Source organism: Calypte anna, chromosome 5A (assembly GCF_003957555.1).
Source record: "Calypte anna isolate BGI_N300 chromosome 5A, bCalAnn1_v1.p, whole genome shotgun sequence".
Classification (NCBI taxonomy): domain Eukaryota; kingdom Metazoa; phylum Chordata; class Aves; order Apodiformes; family Trochilidae; genus Calypte; species Calypte anna.
In genome coordinates, this window is record NC_044251.1 from 38,560,727 (window position 1) to 38,566,952 (window position 6,226).

The following is a 6,226-nucleotide window of genomic DNA, read 5'->3' on the forward strand; positions in this document are numbered from 1 at the left end:
AGTGAGCACCTGGCGGTCTTTAAAGAGGGTGTTCATATACTTGTGAAAACACAGCCCAAGGGGATGTCTGCCTTCATCGCAATTCATGGCCCATCAGGACGTTTCTCAGCGCTGGGGAAGGGTGGAGATTCCTGACACGTCCTTACAAGGCAGCTTGTCCCCAGACCATCCCCCCTTTCAGCCGGCACCGAGACAGTCGGGGACCAGGGACAAGAGCCACCCACCGCAAAGCAGCGTGGTTCGGATCATGCCCTATTAAAAGATCAGCAGAACAACACGGAAAACAATTAAAAAAAAAATAAATGACAGTGATGGATGTGTTCATTCCACTCTGTCTGGAAATGCTACTCGCTTCTTCCCAGGGCCAACCTGTGCCCTGGGGGACCCAGCCTCCAGTTTGCAAGCAGCTTCCAGTGGGGAGTCCCGCTCCTGCCAGCAGGATCCTGCTGTGCTCCTCGAAACATCCCGCAAACCCTGCTTGGGGCTGCCAGCCTGGGTTTGGGAGCCCCTGCTCTGGGTTTTCAGCACATTGACGACTCGCTTTGGCTTTATTCGGAACGAATACAAATATGCTCTGCAAACCCAGCCAGCCAGGAAAGAGCCCGCTTTTGTTTCCTAAAAAATTAGCATCCTCCAGCATCCAGCCTAATAGCCAGAGTTATTCCGCGTTTTGAGCCAGCCCGGGGCTGATCGCTTGCAACAAAATAATTCAGCTGCCTTTGCCTGCCCAGTGAGTGGTTCCAGTGTCAAACTTCCCAGAGTGTTTTCCCTCCCCAGCATCAGACTCGGCGGCGACGTGCGGGGCAGCCTGAGCCAGAGCCTCCTGCCCCAGTCAGCAAAGCCTCGTGTTTTACATTAGGCACATAAGGAGGAACAGTCCTGTGGCAAGGGATAGGAAAGGAAAAAAAACAGGGAGAAGGATTATAAGCAGGATAAGCCTGGTTGTACAGAGAGGAGAGCAGGACCAGCCTCCGAGTGAAAGCATGGGGATGCACAATGTCATTTCCTTGGTGTGTGTGAGCTGTCTGAAGTTACACAGCTAATGGTTGGGTTTCATAACTCCAGGGACAGAGGACAAGCTCACTCTCATGCCTGTTGGGACAGCCATGTTATTCCATGAAGTCTTTTATCCCATGACTCTAAAAAGCGAAATCTAAATCTTCTATGGTCCTACACTTAGGGCTCAAACCACCCCCAGAGCCTTGCTGAAGAAGTGCAAGTGTGTGTGTGTGTGTGTGTGTGTGTGTGTTTGTGCATTCCTGGTGTCAGGCTGTTGCTGACAAATCTGCCAGCCCAGGGCTCCCAGGTCTCTTGCCTCTGGCACAACACCACTGGTGCAAACCTTGTGCTCAGACCCCAATAAATCAGCAAACCTGTCCTGTCCCCTCACCTGGGCAGACTCCAGCTGCATCTCAGCCACATGCCTTCCCTAGCAGCCCCTTCTCAGTTCTTTTAATGAGGAGGCACACACTTTTTTTTTTCTTCCCTCCAGGCCTTCCCCACCTCCTGTCAGTCTGCAGTACTTGGAAAAAAAAAATAAAAATCCAAGATTCTCCAGGCAGGATTTACTGATACCAATATAAAATGCAAACACACACTTTCTGCAGGGTTGAACTGCCACACAGGATGGCTCAGCAGAGCAGATTTTCTTATGGTGTGTGGGGCAGGACCCCTCACAGCAGCAAAGAGAACCAAAATCTGAAATTACTACCAGGAAAAAAGGGGAGAGAAAAGTTTTTAGGGTGTTGCAAAGCTGACCCCATGGAAAGAGTGGAGACAGCAGCAGAACAACATGCATGAGACATATTTCTTACTTTGTGGGCTTCCAGGTGAAGACTTACATGCCCTGTCCTCGGGGTTCATGGTACAGCACTAGGATGCTCCATGGGCACAGATGAGCTGAGTTTTGCTGGCTCAGCAGAGCAGCCTCAGAAGACACTGCCCAGGGGCCAAGAGGTGGCTGTGATCACAAGTTCTTAGTCCTCCCTACCTGTAAAGTAAAATGAATTAATGACAGCAAGTTAAATACAGGTGCATGGGATAGGGGAAACATGAAGTTACCATCTCTCAGCTGAAGGGTGGTGACAGCTCAAGCAGTAGGAATATAGCAGCATCTAGATGGCCATTCCCTACATGCAGCATCTCCCAAAGCAAATGCTGGAGCCATTCTGCCACTGTAGAGCTTTTTAATGAACTTTTAGCACCTCATCTCTTTTAAAAACGTAATCCAGGTCGCATAATTCTCTGTCTAATCAAAGGTGGCTCAACACAGCCTACAGAAGCTCAGCTCTAGGAAAGTCCTGGACTTTTCCTGGACAACTGCTGTGTGTTGCATATTGACAGAGCAGTGGGAGATCACAAAGACCCCTCTGGAGCTCATCTGGAGCTTGTCCTCACTTGAGGTGGACCCAGCACTGCAGCAGCTGGTTTGAAATATATAGGGAACCATTGAGTGGCTCAGCAACGCTGGACAGAGTGTTTTGGCTCCTTGTAAAGATAGAGACCAGCAGGAAACTTCAGATCTTCCTCCAGATCCAGATTTTTCCCAAACTCAAGCATGCTTAGATCTGAAGGTCTGGTTTGGCCTTTCCTCTGCTGCTAACAGCATTCAGTGTGACACGTACAGCGTGCTGGAGAGTGCTAATGCCTTGCAGGCCTGGCTTGTCTCACTCTCCAGTGTTATTTATACAAAACTATCTAAAAACACAGGGTAAGACTTGTAGCAGTCTCTATGCAGAAGATTTGTTTCATGGGATTTTATCCACCTCCAAGCTGCATGCCTTGCACTAGGCACCTGACCTGGAGATGAGTGGAGTCTTCATGGTCCCTTTGCAGCCTCTCTTAGCAGGTAATGTGTCTATCCCTAACCTGGACACCTGCCCTGGGAAGAGAAAAATCACCTTCTAGCTGTGTCCCTCTTCACCATCCACACTGTCAGCAGAAGAGTTCCTCTAGATGACCCTTCTTTGGCAGGGGTTGGACCAGTGATCTTTTAAGGTCCCTTCCAACCCCTAATTTCTGTGATTCTATGATTCTAACTCTTGGCTGTTAGGTGGGGTAAAATGGATCTTCTTGGGGCAACTAAAGAACCTACTTCCCATTTTCAGTGGGGACTCCAGCACCCCTAGCCAGGCTCTTAGATTTGTCAGGGACCCAAAAACACCAATAATGATTTCAGGTTATTGCAGTAAGAGACACCAGGCTGTTCAGCAGCCCTCAGGTTCACCAGCCACATAGCTGACAGTCTAATTTTGAAGAATTTTCTTCCCTCTTTGGTGTACCTAACACAAGCCTGCCTGCAGCTCCTCCAAAGCAAGATGTGGGCTCTTTGGAGCAGACCCATTGGTTACATTTGTCTGACCAGTGCAAGGCACGTCATCCATCTCTCAGCATCACTTTGAGCACCAGAACAGGAAAGAAAATAGAAACCTGGTAGCTGCCAGTGAGGACCTCAGTGTTGTGTGATTGTCACTCCCTTTACAGTCCCATATTCCCTTCTCTCTACACATCTGGGGAGCTTCAGGCTTGGCTGGGAGCAGGACACTGACTCTAGACTTGTCTCCTCTTCTCCATGTGTGCTAGGGAGGGTAGGACATAGTCCTGCCTTTATTTTGTAGCCCTGAAAGAGAAGGAATTGGGCTAAACCCAAACAAGTTATGGGAAAACTGGCACGAAGCTTTCCTGAAGATCCTCACCCTGACATGAAGCTCCTCACCCTCCATGGAACAGACAGCAGTGTCCTTGACAGAAATGAGCCAAAAATGACAGAGGCCTCAAAAATAATAATAATAAAATAATAATTTTTTTAAAAAGCTGCAGGGGGAGCAAGCCTAGCAACAAGCTAGACAGTCAGCTGCCATTCCAAGCAGAGAGGATTTCTGTTTGCTCCCCTGATTTCCCCACTGCATCTCAGAGCTTTCCTCTTGGCAACTCCCAGCCCAGTGCTCAAGTGAGTAAATAAATAAATACTCCCAGAAACGGACTGCAGAAAATTAGTCACTGCTAAACGTGCCTGCTTTCTGCCAGCTCCTTTCAATCCCCTCAGCAAAGCTGAACTTCTCTTTGTGCAGATAACAGCCTGGCTGCAGACAATTTAGCCCGAAAAATGAAGAATAACCAGAGGAGCTGTCACATCCCTCTGATGTCACATCCCCCCCCCATGCCCTGGCTGCCCAAAAAGGCTGAGCCCATCCCTTTAGGGGCTGCTTCTAGCACTCCCCCTCCTCCCCCCCAAAGGAAATATTAAGTGTGAAATATTACAAAGCAAAGAAAACCTCACTTGAAAGGCAACACGGTCAGGAAAACAAACAAAAAAAAAGATTAAAAAAATGAGTTGAGGGGCACAGTTAGGAAAGGCAGCTTTGGAGGGCTGGCTGTGTGCTTGTTTACTGCTGAATATTTCTACCCCTTGGTCAGAGTGGGGAGGGATGGAGCAGCCAGAAGGTCAGCACTGAGCTGAGGAGTAACAGCCAGAGCACTTTGTGCTTGAAACATGGCTTGGCAAGACCTCGGGTGAGCAAGATTTTTTTGGGTTTTAATTTTATTTTTTTTTTTTGGTCAGGCTTTGCAAACTATTTTTGTCACTGTTGTTGCTGGGCATTTGGAAGCAAAATAATAGAGGGACTGCTGTAATGTAATGCAAGAACCCATGTCCTCTCTGAGGCTCAGAGGAATGGATGACCTGCAGATATCTCTTGTTGGCTTGTACACTGTGTAACATACCATCCACTGCCTCCCATTTCCTCCACTGCCTTTTGTTTGGTTTTTTTTTAAAACAGGCTCCCTAGGCTGTTTTTTTGCTCTTTTCCCCCCATTTCAAAGATTTTTCACTGTTGGATCTTTTTTTTTTTTTTTTCCTGCTCTGAAGAGCTGTATTACACTGAGATCAAATGTGCACAAGCTCACCACAGAGTCTGAAACAAATTGGAAATCCTTCCCACTAGACTTGGTGCCTTCAGGTTCCAGCTCCTCTAACCTCACCTCAGGCTTATTCTGCATCCATCCTGTGGAAAGAGAGGTTTGGACCATCACCCCAAAACCCACTGCAGCCCCAGCAATGCTGTGTGGGTTAAATCATATGAAGATTTGATGCTTGCCCCTCTGCTGGCCTCAGAGGAGGTGGGTGCTGAGTGGCTCTGCCTGGTGTCTCCTCCAGCTGCTTCAACCATAAGGGCTGTGGGGTTTTTGGCATTGCTCAGAAAGCCCCCGTGTTCCATGCTTGCAGATCAACAAGCTCCTTGCTTGTGGCTGCTCTGCAAGGATGAGGTGGGGAAAGGCAAACCTGGTGGCACTGGGCTTTTCTTCTGCCTTGAGGACATTGATTAGGAGAAGGCTGAACAGGGAGACACTGAGCTCCTGCAGACCTTGGGTTAAAAATATGGTGAACCAAGAGAGGTTGCTGCAATGTGCATCTGCTGCTTCCAGAACATCATCTCTGCTGGCTCAGCTCTCCCCACAGGAATTGCTCATCATTAAACAGAATTTTTTTTTCTTTTTTAATCCATTGCACAAGCACAGTCTGGAGAACATTTTCTGCAGCTGCCTGTGTGGTGACACCCATCTATTTTCTTGGGGTCTTGCAAACAATGGAGCTTGGTGGTGGCTGGCAGGGGCACAGCTCTGCCATGCCATCTGCTCAGGGTGGTGGGGACACTCCTGCTCTCCTCCTCCTCCTTCTCCTCCTCAGCAAAGTGTGGACAAGGCAGCCACCAGCATCCTACAGCAGGCAGGGGGGTGAGGGTTCCTTTCAGCCCCCATAGAAGTGGAAAGGTGACCCACAGGAACCTCCTGCTTTTTGGGAAGCCACAGGAGATGACTTGGTGTTGGCCAGGGCTCAGTGACAGCCACCAGAGGTTGGTCTTCAAGGCTCAGATGGTCAATGCAAAGGGTTCATCAGGGAGCTAATAAAATAATCAATGCTGAGGAGAAAGCCCTTGAGTAATTGATAACTGGGGCCCTCCAGGTAGCAGCTGGTGCTGACAAGTAATAATTGCCCAGCCAAGAGGAAATTGCTGCTGTGCAGATCCCTGTCAAAGGTGTCTGCTGCATGTGATAGATATCACCAGCTTCTCTCTCTCCATACTTCACCAACAGGGAGGGAATCAGCCCTACCTGCTCCCCAATTACATCTCCCACAACTAGATAATTTGAGAGATTGCTCCCCAGCCACTACCTACCCTGAGCTTTGCAAACAAAAGTAATGATCCCTGCTCCTCAGTTTAATATG